Source organism: Belonocnema kinseyi, chromosome 7 (genome assembly GCF_010883055.1).
Source record: "Belonocnema kinseyi isolate 2016_QV_RU_SX_M_011 chromosome 7, B_treatae_v1, whole genome shotgun sequence".
Lineage (NCBI taxonomy): Eukaryota > Metazoa > Arthropoda > Insecta > Hymenoptera > Cynipidae > Belonocnema > Belonocnema kinseyi.
Genome location: NC_046663.1, coordinates 13426248 through 13442379, shown reverse-complemented (window position 1 = coordinate 13442379; position 16132 = coordinate 13426248). Strand labels below are relative to the sequence as shown.

The following is a 16132-nucleotide window of genomic DNA, read 5'->3' as shown; positions in this document are numbered from 1 at the left end:
TAATACATTTTTGGGTAAAAATGATTTTTTATTGAAAAATCAACTGCTTGGTTGAAAGCTGAACTAATTTATTATTAATTCATTTCATCGCTTAAAGATTTAACTATTTTGTTGAAAATGATATTTTTCGTTCAGAATTAATCTCTTTCGGCAAATAATTCTACTATTTGATTCAAGATTTAATTATTTTTAGTTAAAAATTAAACTAATAATTAAATTTTTTTAAACGATTTTATTAAGATTGTTGTATTTTGTTTGTAAATTGGTATTTTTTGGTAGAAAATTAATTTTCCCGATTTAAAATTTACCTGCTTAGTTGAAAGTTGAAATACTGTATTAAAAATTGATTTTATCAGTTAATGACCTAATAATTTTGTTGAAAATTCTTCTTTTTGTTTTAACAATTCAAATATTTAAAAAATTTCGGTTTGTAAATTAAAGATTCATAATTTTAGTGGGAAATGAACCTATTTTTTTTGAAAATTTAATTATTTTATTAAAAATTCATCTATTTGTTTCAAAATGCAACTGTTTTTTATTACGGTTCACTCTTGTTTGTTAAATAATTTTACCAATCGCTTTAAAATTTAATTTTTTGCTTAAAAATTCAAGTATTTTGTTGAAAATTTGGTTATAAATTAAACTTGCTTTCTTTCTTCAAAACTAAATTTTGGCATTAAAAATTCATTTTTTTAAAGAATTAATATTTTTTGTTTAAAGTTTTAACTATTTCGTTGAAATTGCACTATATTTTGACTTGATATTATATTTAACATAATATCTTACAAAAATAAGTTTAGGTTTCTGTCCTAAATATTTAAAATAATATATTATTGTACTAAATAGTAAATTGTACATTTATTTTGTTTCAGGTTCGTGTGACTGATATAGTGGATTATTTTCTACTTCAAAATAGAATTTGATGATCCTGTTGGTATGTAAAATATAGTAGAATTATTTTTAAGTCCTGTAAATTAGCTTTTTTTTGTTAACTAAAGTTTGACAATCAAGTTAACAATCTTCCAAACAAACAGAAAAAAACATCTCCTTTCTTCTTAAAAAATAAATTATTGCATTTGGTTCACTTACTCCTGAATTTTAATACTTGGAACGAAGCAATTTGCAAAATAATTACAATTTAATTTTGGCTTGGATCAAGCCATGTGTTACATTAATGATAAAAATAATTTAAAGGAATTTGTATAACCATCTAAGATAGCTACCATCAACTAGTGAAGATATCATTCCACAATCCGTGAAAATAGAAATAAACGCTATTTATCAAGTTAATTCGTCCAAAAACAGAAAATACTTCACATCATTTCAAACGAGGTGGAAAATAAAATTTAAAAATTATTTAAATAAAATTTTGTCTGAAAAAAGATCTTCTCTTTTGCTCCGCTGAGAATCGAACCACAGAACTTCCGATTGCCGTTCGGGTGCTTTTCCCTTAAGCTACCAGAGAGATAAAAATAATATATTATTCAGAAGTATTTGCTATCTCAAGCCATGTGTTAGATTTATGATACAAATAATTTAAAGGAATCTGTAGTACCATCCGAGACAGTTACCATCAATCAATGTAGATATCATTCTACAATGCGTGAAAATAGAACTTAACGCTATCGACCGAGTTAACTTTTTGAATAACAGAACATACTAAACGTCATTTCTGACTAGATGGAAAATAAATTTTAAAAATCTTTAGAATAAAAGTTTTCTGAAAAAATTTTACTCGCTTCGCTCTACTGGGAATCCAACCGCAGAATTTTCCGATTTCCGATAGAGTGATTTTCCCTTAAGCTACTACAACTTTAAAAATTAAATTAAAAAATTCGTAATTCATAGCTCTATCTAGTCTCAAAAGTCGTTAGGAATTTCTGTTCTAGATCTACTCTCTTCGCTCTACTGGGAATCCAACCGCAGAATTTCCGATCGCCGGTAAAGTGCTTTTCCCGTAAGCTACTAGTATTTTATAAATTAAATTTCAAAATTCGTAATTCATGGCTCTATCTAGTCAAAAAAGTCGTTAAGAATTTCTGTTATTTTCTGATAATAATACAGACTCCTAAACAAATTATAACGTTCTTTTCGCTTTTTCCTTAAGGGCATGTGATACTTAGAAAATTGTCGATTTTACCAGTTTTAGGTTCCCCGGATTTTTTTCTAGAATAATAAATATTTTTTTTTAAAAATTTGGGAAATGATAGCGAACATGCTAACGGACGTCCCCGCACACTTTTTTTTGTGTTTTTTTTGTCAAAAGATTTTTGATATTGCTAACAACGTGCGTGTATATTTCGAGGTTATGTGTGTTGCAATTCACCCGAGCGTTACTTCCAAACTACACAATATTTTTGGCCGAAAACTTTGGACTCACAAATAAACATAGTAACTAATCTCCCGGAACTGACCTTGTTTGCAAGCAATCAAAAAAGTTTATTTCATAAATAATTTCCAGATTATCGGAAAGGCAGAGATGAAAAACGACGTAACCTCAAAATAATCCATATGTATAAAATTTATATTTAGCACAATAATTTTTTTTATTATTATCCCTCAAAAAGAGTCCGGGAACGTCCGTTTTGATATTTTATAGCATCTCCGAATTCAGTTTTTAAAATGTTTCATTTTTGTGGAAAAAAGCCGGGAAAAACTGTAAGTATCACATGCCCTTAATAATTATGATACATGGAATAATGAATTTTCAAAAATAATTAGAAACAGGGAAACGAAGTTTTTTCAAAAATGAGAAATTGACATGGAGAAAAATGAGAATTCTCTTCTTTAAAAAAAAAGTATTCTTTAAGGCCATGTGATAAGTGGGTCACGTGACTAGATCCCTGCCTTACCACCACTTTTTTAATTTTCCAACTTATTGTCAGACGAAACGCCACATCGAGTTAAAAATTTGGGATACTAAACAATAAGCACTGAGAACGGTGAGTCTGGTCCTAAATTTGTATAAATATGAAAAAAGTTTCTTGTTTTTAATATTTTTTTTTTCTTTTTTCATAATTATTAAAATTTAGAGCCAGACCCACCTTTTTTAGTGCTTCTTATTTATAATCTCAAATTTTCAACTCGATGTGGCGCTTCGTGTAAAAATAAGTTGGGAAATAAAAAAAGTGAGGGTAAGGTAGGAATCTGGTCACATGAACCACTTGTCACATGGCCTTAAAAACACTTGAAGCAATATTCATGAGTCTAATTTTGAGGACCAAGTCAAACAGATTTGTGAAGGGGTTAGGGGGAAAATGGTTTGATTATGCTCCCTGAGGTAATTAAACTACCTCGGTAGACATGATTTCGAGACTTTCCGAGACATTAAGCCCGCTACGTCTTCTTTTTTATCCAAGTCCCATCCCATCAGCCATAGCACGAGTGGTCGCGGTTCGGTTGTTCGAATTCGCGCTGGAAGGCTTAATCGGTTATTTGCACAGCGTCGATGCGGGATGAGCGACGACCTAGCCCGCCTATCGTGTGGAAGAATTATTAAGTATGGCGATGACAAAGCAGATAGGAAACCCAAGTTTCGTGCCGGCCTCGAATGGGAGCGATTAATTATCAGCAAATAACGAACAGCTCTCGGTGTGTACTTCCATTTATATCAAGATAGCGAATAAATTTCGGACGAAGGAGCACCTCGCCTTGGGCACGAGGTTCCTATCGACACGGCAATTTTAAATCATAATCTTTTAAACTTTATTTTTCTCCCCTTCCTAATGTGATTTCAGTTCCTTTTTATTTTATTTTGTTGTTTTAAAGAAAGGGATAATTATCCCTGCTGTGAAGCTCTCCACCTGAGGTGATTGCTAGAGAGATTGATCAGCGTCCCGTGTCAGAGAGATATTGTAGAAGGAGTGTGCTGATAAATAAGCAACAGGTTAATTTTTATTTGATTTAGAAGTTATCCAGTCTTCTACACATCCCTTAATCAACGCCGGGGGGGGGGGGGGATTGGAGAAAAAGTACATTTTTTGCTCCAAAATACGATTCCGGCTTAACCTGTTTACCGATTTGGATTTTTTTAAGCTGATAAAATTTTTAAAAAAAGTTGTGAAGCCTGATTTTAGATTTAGTTTTTCAATTTTTTTTTACAATTTCATTATTCAGCCATTTTTCGTTAGAAAAAAGTGCTTTTTTTCGGTGTCAATTTTTAAAAATTAGGGACCTCATGATAACTTCAGAAAAGTTCATAATTTGTTGATCAATTTTATGATTCTTTTTACAACCATAGTAAACAAATGCATTATTTGGGCATTCGTGGACGAAAAAACTCGTTTTAATTGCTACAAATAAATTCAGAAACATATAAAAAGTCGGGACACTCTCTAGTCTGAAGAAAGTTTCTCTCCCAGAGTTAATAAGGTAATTTATTTATAACAAATAATAAATGTATTGTTCAATCATTCCTTGTATTTAGACCCTTTTGTGTTGGCCAATTGTAAGTACTGAATGAAAAAAATAACTTTTTTTCTCAAATTAAAAGGACTACATCGAAAAAATATCGAATTTTTCGTCAACAGATCCCCGAATAATGCAATTGTTTATAACATTTATTCACAAAATAATCGAATTATCAAATAGCAATGGATTTTTCTGAAAATGTTATAAAGTTTCCAATTAAAAGAACTAGCATGAAAAAAACAAATTTTTCGACAAGTGCATTTAATGCATTGTAATGCATTTGTTTATTAAATTTATTTATAATGTTGAAAAGAATAGTCTCAAGAGAATTTTTATATTATAATATTGTTTCCATTCAAATTTCTTGCAATATAACTTTAAAAAGCGTTAAATCATTGAAATGTATAGAAAAAATTATCATTTTTTTCGTCTAATTTATTTATTTATAAAAAATCGAAAACTTAAATTAAAAATCAGGCTTGAAAAATTTCTTTGAAATTTTATGAGCTTTAAAAAAAATTTAAATCGGTCCTTTATTCATTTACGTTATTTTTTCAAATCCGCAAGAAATTTCTTCTGAAGAGTACTTTTTGGTTAAAATTCAACTGTTTTGTTTAAAATTCGTCTTTTTTGTTGAAAATTCAATTATTTAGCAGAAAATTCATTAGTTGTTTAAAATTATTATCTTGGTATTGGAAAGTGAACTGGAATCTCCATTAGATACAAAATTACCTATTTTTCAATTATTTTTCAGAATTGAACCGTTTAAGGAAAAATTACAACTTTTTAAATCAAAATGCAAGTTTTTGGTTGAAAATTCTGCTGTTTTTTTTTAAATCTAACTATTTTACAGAAAATATAATTTTGGTTTAAATTTAATATTTTTGTGTGAAAAAGATAACTGAAATATGTTTTCGTACAAATTTAATCTTTCTTGGATGAAAATGAAACTATGTGTTAGAGAATTCACATATTTGATAAAAATTCATCCTTTTTAGTAGAAAAAATTCATTATTTTGGATTGAAAATTAAATTTTTTCCGTTGAAACTTATTTTTTGCTAAAACATTCATGTTTTGTTCTTGAAAAGACAACTGGAATCTTTTTTGAACGAAAATGCAACCATTATTCATAATTTCTTAAAAAATTTATTTGTTTTGAAACAAAATTTCATCATTTTTGGATACAAATTTGTTTTTTTTGGATTGACAATGCAATTTTTTTCGTAGAAACTTACTTCTTGCTTAAAAATTAATATTTTAATCGTGAAAAGTCAGCTGAAATCGTTTTTAATATAAAATTAAATTATTATTTTGAAAATGTAGTATATTGATTTAAAAATTCATCTGCTGTAGTAGAATCTTTATTTTATTTACGAAAATAAAACTTTTTGTTTATATATCATTCTTCTTTTCTAAAGTATTCAACTATTTTTTTTCTAAGATTTGGTTGAATCACTTTGTTAAGAAAAGATTTTCTTTTTGTAGAACATTTTTATTTTTAGTTAAAAATTACTCTTTTTTATTTATTTAATTATTCGACTGAAAATTAACTTTTTGGTTCAAAAAATTCATATCTATAAGTAAAAGATGCAACAGTTTTGCAGACAATAAGTCTTTTACTTGTATTAAAAATTCAACTATTTTCTTAAAATAAATAAGAAAATTCAAATATTTTGTTAAAAATTTAATTATCTTGTTAAAAATTCATTTGTATAATCGGTGAGCATTATTGTATTTTTTACTTGAACTATTTCATTGAAAATTTATCTTTCCAGATTAAAAGCTTAAAGATTTTGTTTAAATGTCGTCACTATTTTTGAAAATTTACCTGCTTTTTTGATATTATTCTTTTCAATCTGGGAAGTTATCTTTGTAGGTTTAAAGTTAAACTATTTTGTTAAAAATGTAATTATTTTGTTTAAAATTTAAGTATTTTTTTAAGGTCATCTTTAACATTAGAAAAGAGATTTCGTGTTTGAAATAGATTATTAAATTTGAAAATTTTTCATTTGTATCTGAAATACTGTTTTATTCCGTTTATAAAATATTCTAAATTTTATAATTCTGAAAACTAAAAATTACGTATAGTAATATAATTACGTTAAGTACAGCCCCTAACCCGGAAAGAGATTCAGTCTAATGGTACAATAATAATTATTTTCTGCGATCCCATGCAATCCTTTTACACAAAGAAATAAGGATGAAATCTGTTGCAGAAAATTGTTTCCAGGGGTAGAGTTTTATTCAGACAACTGTACGCCCTTCAAAATACGTTTGTCGTCATGGGAAAACAAAAAAAAATTTGAACCCATATTCGGGTAAAATTAATGTTTGATTTAATTTTGTCTCAGGTAATTTTTACCTCGGAATCAAGATAAATTTTATCCTTTATTTTTTCTGTTTTACAATCGCTTCTAATCCCATAAAATCTCGATGCAATTCCCACAGCTTTAAATTAAATTTGACATTTTACTTTTCTTCGTATTTATAAAGTTTGAAGAACCTGGAACGGATTTAAGGGGGTTCTTTAATATGAAAAAGATGCTTGTCAGAGGAGTCAAGTCCACCTTTTTCGAATCTTCGACCCTTATTTTATTGGGATCGTTCGAAGCCCTATAAATCGTTTATCCATGTTTAATGCAACCCTGGTACAGGAGTTGGGACTCGGAGAGGCCGAGAAAGTTTCCGAGACATTTCAGACTGAAAGTGCGGCTTGCGAGCGACGCGTTGCAGTTCGCTATAGTGGTACGGGGACGAACAAGGGAATGCTTTTGCATCGCGTATATGCTGTGAAACGAGCCAAAAAGTAAAAACTTGACGAAAAAAAAACGAAAAAAAAAACGAGACTCCTGCACCTAGGACGATCAGAATATCGTTTCACGCGTCAACGATGTACACGAGTCGAATATTATTTGAAGGAATTTGAATTCTTGAGGGGAAAATATTCCAAAAGGTCTTGGAAAAAAGAACTAGCGAGACAACGACAATACAATTTTTTTGCCCGAGTTCTCTTAACCTCATTGACGTCGAAAATGCTTCTCTGAATAAAAGTCGTTTTTACAGCTCCTTCAACTGGAGCCATAATTTGATTTATCCAGGAAGGTTGTCTTCTTCTCCGTAATGTTGTAGTGTGAGCCTTAGAATTGCCGAGCTCTAGAAAAGGTCTGACACACGTAAGTTTAACTCCTAGAAAGAATTTCAGTGTTTTATTTTTCCAAAAAAGTTTCACGGAATGCACGTACTGCGGTGGTAATTAAGAGCGAGTCGACGAACTCAGGCCAGGCGTGGATCAAAAAGCTTCGCTTTAAACGTGAGCTGCGAGCTCATAAAATACAGTAGAACCTCGATTATCCGAGACTCCGCGTTATCCGAGGCTCCGCGTTATCCGAAGCTCCGAGTTATCCGAAGCTCCGCGTTATCCGAAGCTCCGCGTTATCCGAGGCTCCGCGTTATCCGAGGCAACAGGACTTATCCAAGCACTTCGCATTAACCGTGGTGTATACTCGGATAATACGGAGGAGAATCATTAATAAAACAGATGAAGCTGTTACGCCTAATTCTGAATACGCGCAGTAGTTTGCAATTATTAATAAGTTAATTAATTAATAAAGATGAATCCACATTCGTAAGTTGTTTACCTTTATTTGATAAATGTTTATATTTATTTAAAATATATCAAAAATTGATAAATATTCAGAATTTTGTACTACTTCCGTATTATCCGAGTTTTCGCTTTTCCGAGGTATCTCCTCCCCACATCACTTCGGATAATCGAAGTTCTACTGTACTGGGAAAACCGTTCTGTTCCCAGCTGAGTGACAGAAAAATAGTGACCGGTAATTTATCGTCGGTCTACTATGTCGAAATTTACATTATCCTCGGTCGGTAAAGTAGTTTACTACTAGGTAGCGGATTTACGTCGGTTAGGAAGGAATATGCCTTACCGACTGGTTGCATCTTAGCACGGACACGAGCCATTACCTCTTGAAACTATTCGAAATCTTTCAAAATCTTTGGAATTTCTTTCGAAACAACCCAAAATCCAATAAAATATATTTAAATTCCTAAAAATCTCATCAAATCCATTGAAAACTTCTGAAATCCTTTTAAATCTTTTTAACTTACTTAAAATTTCATAAATTTTTTTTACGTTTTTGAATTATTTGGTATTTTTAAAAATCTCTCTGAAAGATTTGTAAATCTTTTAAAATCTATTAAAATTTTTCGAAATCCCATAGAAGTTTTTAAAATATTTGGAAATCTCATAAAATTCCTTGAAAACGAATTTCTTTGAAACCATGACAAAATTGTAATATTTCAGAGGATTCTTTGAAATCCTTCTAAATTCTTCGAAATCTTTAGGAAGCCCTTGAAATTCTTTTAAAATACACTGATATCTTGTAATATCTTTAAAAATATTTCAAAACTTTATAAATTACCGGCAAATCTTCAGGGTGGCCGCTGGACCGGGAAAACCGGAATATGACCCTTAATTTTTTGAGATCGGAAATTTTACAAATTTTTAGAAGAAAAATATGTGCAAGTTCGATTAAAAATTTTTTTAAATAATTATTTCAATTGTTATCCTTTACATTTAGAATTTTTCAGTTTAAAAAATTTCAGTTTTTCAATTTTTAATGTCTCTAGTTTGAAATTCCTTAGAATAATATAATGTTCAAAATTTTGAAGCTATAGGATTGTTTTTTTAATTTAAAGCATTGAAAATGATAGCCTTAATTTATATTTTTGGAACTGATTGTGAATCTTTAAACTCTATTAAATTTCAGCTTTAAAAGTTCATACTTCTAGAATTCCACTTTAAGTGCTTTAATTAGTTTAATTTATAGTTTATTTTTTATTAATTCAAATAAAAAGTTTTTGAGCTTTAGTTTCAATATTTCAGTTATATTGACCGTGAAAAATGTTTGCGATCCGGGGAAAAACAGGAAATCGATTTCTCCGATTAAAGCGGCCAAACTGAATCTTCGAAAATTTCGAAAAAAACTTTAAAATTCTTGCTACCCTTTCACACTCTCTTGGACTTCTTAGAAAACTTTAAAAATCGCTTTAAACCCTTCAAAAGCCGTTCAAATCTCTTAAAATATCTTTTAATTTCGTAAAATGTTAGAAAAGTTTTTTGTAATAGGTTATACCGGGGCACGTTGTCACACAGCTTGTTCGAAGATTTTTCTTTGTTTTTTTTTTAATTTGATATTTAAGAAGACTTGTGATACGCTAAACTTGAGTAAACCCTAAGCTTCAATTAGGTAGTATCGAATTTCAGGTAATCGTAAAGCTATAATTATTAATTGACAATAAGTAACGAAAGGACACTTGTGACAATATGCCCCGGTGACGGGGGCATGTTGTCACATCAAATTTAATTGCATGGAAAGTGTTGCCCAAACTTTGTTGAAGTAAAATATTAAAAAAAAAGTACATATGTGAGATAATATAAAGTTCCTCTATTGCTAAAAATTCACTTAAAGTCTAGTTCGTAAAAACTTAAAGAGTGAAATTTAACTGACTGCAGAAGAAAATATTCAATTTGATTTTTCGTCAGCATAGCTGATACAATCGTTACATATTTTAACATACCAAGAGTTGGTAGGCACATACACGTTTTGCAAATGACTGATGCTACTCTCTGGTTATTACTTTCTTTAATAAAGCCAATGTGACAATGTGCCCCGGTATACTACTTAAAAATTTGTTGATATATTTCTTCAACAATTTTTTAAATTCTGTGCAATATTTAAACATCTTTCTAAAAATAATTGGAAGTCCTTCAAAATCTGTCATGTAATCTATAAACATCGGAAAAAATAATTGATTTCTACGATTAATCAGATTTATAAAATTCGGCACCTTCTAAATCAGTGCAAATTGTCGCGCGCCGCGAACTTTTCGCTCCGACGAGCGGAAGATCGAATCGAGCGTTAATTACCGCGACCCGATGATCGAACCGGATGGGTCGCAAGGGTCGGTTTTATGATGGACAATTTAATCCGCTGGAGCGCGAAGCGACACGCGGATGATGCTCGTTGGATTTCGCGACTGGAGGCATAAAACGATCCTGGGTCCTCACAACTTGCGTCGTTATGGTTCTGGACGAGCGTCATCTTCCGGTGGGAATGTATAAGCGTCTGAACCTCGAAAATCGCCAGCCAGCTTATGGTTTTACGAGAGGCCATTATCGTCGCCTTGCGCACTGATTAGATCATACCCTCCCGCAGTCCTAGGATGTGACCAGAGTTCTTGAGCAGATCTCTCTGTCCCTTTTTGCTGAAGCTGGGTGCCTATTCTCTTATGGACAGATGCTGCATGCGCTACCATAAAATCGTGCCAATCAAGGAACGCTAAAGTTAGATTCTTGTTAGTTTGCTTGTAAACCAACTGGGAGCTTTCAGGAATATCTTTCAATTGGGAAATTGGGATGAATGAACTTTCAATTTCTTTCAAATCTTAGGTTACCACTTTGACTGTTTGACAGTTTTAGGCATTCCCCTCAGGAAACAATTATAAGAAATTTTAAACCCATATTTGCAAAGTCCCTAGACCACAAAATTTTATATTAAACTTTTTAGAAAATACTATCTTATACCCTCGTTCGAAAAAAGCCCTCTCAAACATTCGTTCCTTTGTTGTCGGTTTGAAAACGAAAATCCCCTCGATTGTTCGCAGTAAGTTCAGCGTCCAGCGGTTTTCAGGAACTGTACTATACCTGAAGTAGAGCCTCTCGAGAATATCGATATTCTATATTCTCGAGATCCTATTCTCTCTGGTTCCTCTTTTCTTTTGTAAGTTGCATAAGAGAGATCCGACTGCAGTTTCTTTGACTTGGAAGCAGCAGCAGTGCATTACCCTTGCTCGAAAAGTTGGCCAAGTAATTTGGAAAAAATATTCATTTCAAAAAGACCTAGAGATTGGACAAATTTGCTTGCGAGCATTTTTTGATCAAGAATATACGTTGACCATTGCCCATGATATGTATAGAACTTGTTTAATCCAACAAACTCATCAAAAGACTGCTGGGATATTTTTCAAATAACTGCACTAGAGTCTCTCGATGATATCGATATTTTATTTTTTCGAGCTCCTATTTTCTCTGCTACCAATTTTCTTTTGCAAGTTGCATAAGAGGGATCCGAGTGCAGCTTCTTTGACTTAGAAGCAGCAGTAGTGCATTTCACTTGTTCCAGGCATAAATTGAGACCTGGAGACGTGTCGGTATGAAAATTTCAATCGGCCCAGCCAGCCCAAGTGTCGGGAGGATGGAGACGTGGCGAAGAGGATAAAGTGAAGAGAGAAGTGGAGTGAAGGAGCTCGTATCCTGCACATAACACTGGATGATAGGGTCGACTTTAGTGGCAAACGAAGGGGGCAAAATGCCTGAGGAGCTGGCAGGCGAGACGCAATTCACTTCACCGAATTGCTGATCAAAATAAGAAAAATTTCCTATAAAACTTGTAAAATTATTTATGCCACTTTGAAAAATTATGTACACCTTTTCTACAATTTGTACCTTTGCATAATTTATGCAACATTTGCAGACATTGCCATATCGCGTGAGCGTACCATCAAATTAAAACTGACGTCATTCTTAGCCCCTATATAATATGATCAATTTTATTACGAGCTGAAATTAGGCACGTTATATCCGGCAGCCGTAATAATTATCTCATATCTGACCTCTCTTTCATTTATTATAATTTCATAAGTCTCAAGCATGCTGAAAAAAATCCTACCAAAGAATTTGAAATGTTGCAGGGTATTTTGTAATAATCCAAGAAATTTCAAGAGATTAAAAAAATTTGAAGGAATTTTAAAGGGGTATCAAGACGCAGAATTTGAGAAACTGAAATTTCGCCGGTTTTGGTCACTGAATGATCCTCCTCAAGGAAGAAAATCCCCCAAGAAGAAAAATATGAGAATAGAGCCTTCTCTGTTGTGTGAACAAAGAAGGTGGCAAAGTGTTGGAAAGGGGACAGAAAGTACTTTAGAATCTCTAGATGTTTAGATGGCCACTTGCTGAAGGCGCGAATCATTCTGGAGCCAGACCTGGTGGAGGAGAGGGTAGAAATGCTTCTCTTTCTCCCTTTCCAGTCTGTAGCCTAGGCCCTGGAGCAAACTGCATAATTCATGGCTTGGCTACACTGGCCTCGTCTCCACAACCCTCCTAACCCTCTCCACTCTTTTCTCTCCTTCTCTCTTTTTAGCTGTTCGTACCTCTCTCGCCCTCCTCGGCCTCAGCTCGGCCCTCGCGTGCGTCGCATGCATTGTACGTCACAAAAGTTGGCCCCTTTGCGGTGCATGTCCCGCGGCCGCCCGGTAGAATGTAGGCGAATATTTCGGGATGAATTATGGCGCTTGGCTCCTATAGAGCCGAGCGCTACAAAGTCTAGTTCGAGTCTAGCTTACGGCGAGGCGAAACCGCTGCAAAAGTTACCGTCAGGCAAAGGAGACGACGTATGGCGAGATCGTTAAGCGTGGCTTCCAACAGCGACGTGAACGTGTCCGTGCCACGTTTGTATCGCGATATTGTGCACTTCATGCATGTGTATACATTATACAAATTAGAAACTCGGCCTGGTTGTCATGGTTGAGAAATGCGGGAGGGAAAACTCGTGATTCGGTTGGCCTGGTACGCTTGTCCCTAAACTGTTCAGTTTAATAAGAAAACAAATGTGACACCAGTGGCGTAAGCCAAGATTCAATTTTGCGCAAATAAGGGACAAGGATGCATGAGGGCCCCATTCACAAAAATCTAATTTTGTTTCGAACTTCAAAAATAAAATAAAAGCTTGGTATCGAGAAATGAACTTGATGAATTAGGCAAATGAACTTTTAAACATTCAATAAAGACATTAAAATAAGGATCATAAATAAAATAATTACATAATTGAGATATGAATGAACGCTGTTAGCCTCATCATCATTATCAGCAGCATGATGTAAAAGAAGACCAAATCGTTAAACAACTTTATGACCATTTAACCTTCCATTCTGTAAGCATATTTGCCTCAAAGTGCTTTAACCTGTCAAGTAATGAAACCTTGATTAAGTACCAGAATCATCCGTAAATTCCATGATTAAAAGGAACATCAATCTTTCCCATATCATCAATCTAAACCTTTCAGAGAAAATTTTATTTCTACAATAAAAAATCTTTCAACAGTACCAAATCAAACGAAAGGGTTGCTTTGATCTCATGATGCCGGACTACTGATAAAGCGCTCGCCCAAAGAAAAAAGGATTCCTGAATCGGAGATCCAGCATTGGGAAGCGAAAGGCTGCAGCCTCTTTCATTACCTCAAAGCTCGAATTAATTGCGCACGGCACGTCGTCAAACAGCTATTATCGTATTTTAAGTAATGAATTCATCCGTGTAGGTACACATTTGTTCAGTGTATCTGTCAGTTAAGAGGTTAAATTACGAGATACGCATATCTTGTCTGAAATCGAATAAGAGGCAGCTCGTAAACACCAATCGAAGATAAGGCACCCCTGGTCGCAAAGCTCGGTGAAATTAATAAGAAGTTGGCTTTAATTTGCTGAAGCCGCTTAGCATTCGTCCCTTCAAGCGCTGAGACGCTTCCTCGCCAACTATACCTCTCATACCATACCGGTCCGGATCGGAAGAGCTGCTGTTATAAACGGGACGTGTTTCCATCTTGGGCACCCATCTCGCTTTCCATGAAAGATAAACATCAACATGGCAAGGCACACTACGGTAGTTTGAAAGAATCGCGTAATTAGCCGCTTCTTTTTTCTCACGAGATGAGGCTGCAGCAGTACATGCAGGTTCCAAGTCGCTGATCCGATTCGCACCTTCTCTAGCCATGCTAACAACCAAAGCTAACTGCAATATTCGCTTCCATCGTTTTAACGCGGTGCGAACAATTAGTGCCAGACACAGATTCATGTCCACTTTAAGAAAGCCAATTATCGGGTGCAGAATCACTTCCCTATTGACGATATTTTTAAACTTTTTTTTTGGGCAGAGAAAATGTTTGGAAAAAAACTCCTCTAATGTCACTAATCTTTCGTAATTACCTGATAATGACACTATTTCTTCACTTTCACTTTGTAAATATTTTTGAACCTCTTCGCTCTTTGGATAAAAGAGCATGTCTATAAGAGTGGTCCAAAATAAGTGTAAGGCTTCTATCGCAATTTTCATTTAGTATTTTCTATTTTAATCATACCTTAAGATCTTTTAAAAATTACTTGCGATTAATCCCTCTAGAAAACCGGATTCCAAGGAGTTAATCGACCAAGGGAAAAAAGCGCGGATCTCGATTTATCGCATTTAAGCCGGAGACGTTTTTTCTGTGTGTCAAAATGGTTGTTCAACGCGAGTAAACTTGATCGTGATGGTAGGTATAATTGACCTGACTGGGGTATGTTAATAGTGAGCTGTGGACTCATTTGCAGAAAAAGAATATCTTGCTGTCACCGTGCCCGTAGTAATTTCTGTTAATTAGCCCCCTCGCGAAGATCGCGCGGTGATTATGGCGAGATAAAGAGCTCTCGCCATCGATTCGACGGCGCCTACTCCGCGGGAACCCGTTCTTCAGCCTTTAATTTGTCTGAAGACCGAAGCTCGCAGAATTTAGTCAGCTCGAACCCATCCATATACACGTCCAACATAAGCATCAACTTTTTCCAAGGGCTGAATTTCGTCCTGAACACAAGGCGGAGTTTTAAATTAACATACCTCTCGCTTCTTGCTCATGAGACCAGAGACCTTCAGTTAAGCTCCAAAGCCCCTACACCATTATTTTAATATTTTTAAGACCCAGAGTAGTAATTAGTTTGTGCTTTAATTTTTTTCATGGAAAATTCTCTTTAAAATAAGACTTACAAATTTATTTTAATTTATATCATTATAAACCTTGAACGTCCGAGAAGCCAATATTAGGGGGGGGGGGGGGGGGGGGGGTATTATTCTATGTAAAATTACCAATGATTTGGCGTAACCATCTTAAATGTTTAACCAAACAAACATCATTAAAAACGTCTTGCCTCTACTTTAAAGAATAGCGAACACGAACAGTGATGAAATGAATTATGAAAATGGTCTTTATAAAAAATGCCCTTGATAACTGTGTTATGCAAATCATGGATCTTGATAATCCTAATGAATCACATAATTCCATTCTTGAATTTTTTACAATCTACTTTTTAACGATGCCTCCAGATATTATACCTGCTTCCTCATTTATAATTTAAACACAAAATTACTTTTAATTTAAAAATTGGCACCTTTATTATTTCCTCGTTGCGAGTAAGGTGAGTTCATTCCTAATGACTTTCACACAATTCAACTTTTGATGATTGATTATCTCTCTTATAATTCTCATTTTCCTCGCACCCATTCTTCCATGACATGCAAGGTTTTTACTTAGCCTTACGTTCTTCTTATATATTATTTTGTTAGATCTGGTAAGTTTTTTTTTCTCAAAACGTTAGGATTTCGTAATTAATTATCCGATAGAGTTTAACAACTTTTGTTCTTTTTCCCCTTCTTTGAATTTATTATCGAACTACTTTACTTCACTGCTGGTGGGTAGGGAGTGATTAAAAAAGTAAATGTTTGGATCGGTTAGAAGGCCATTCGATCGACAATTTTACAAGACCATAGTACGAGTTAATTTCAAATTCTGGCATCGTTAACGACCCGGAAACTCTCCTCTCGTTCTCGATCTTCCCAGTTAA

General features: G+C 33.6%; 1 protein-coding gene across 3 annotated transcripts in view; it reads left to right on the top strand.

The window, feature by feature from the left end:
* LOC117176228 (discoidin domain-containing receptor 2-like) overlaps positions 1-16132 on the top strand; it is a 161111-nt gene that overhangs the window by 108891 nt on the left and 36088 nt on the right. The window contains exon 1 of one of the 3 annotated variants that reach the window (XM_033366370.1): positions 882-934. The exons of the other annotated variants lie outside the window; for them this stretch is intronic. The gene's annotated coding sequence lies outside the window, so the exon portion shown is untranslated. Of the gene's footprint in view, positions 1-881; positions 935-16132 lie in introns of those variants that run through there. 3 annotated transcript variants of the gene reach the window in all.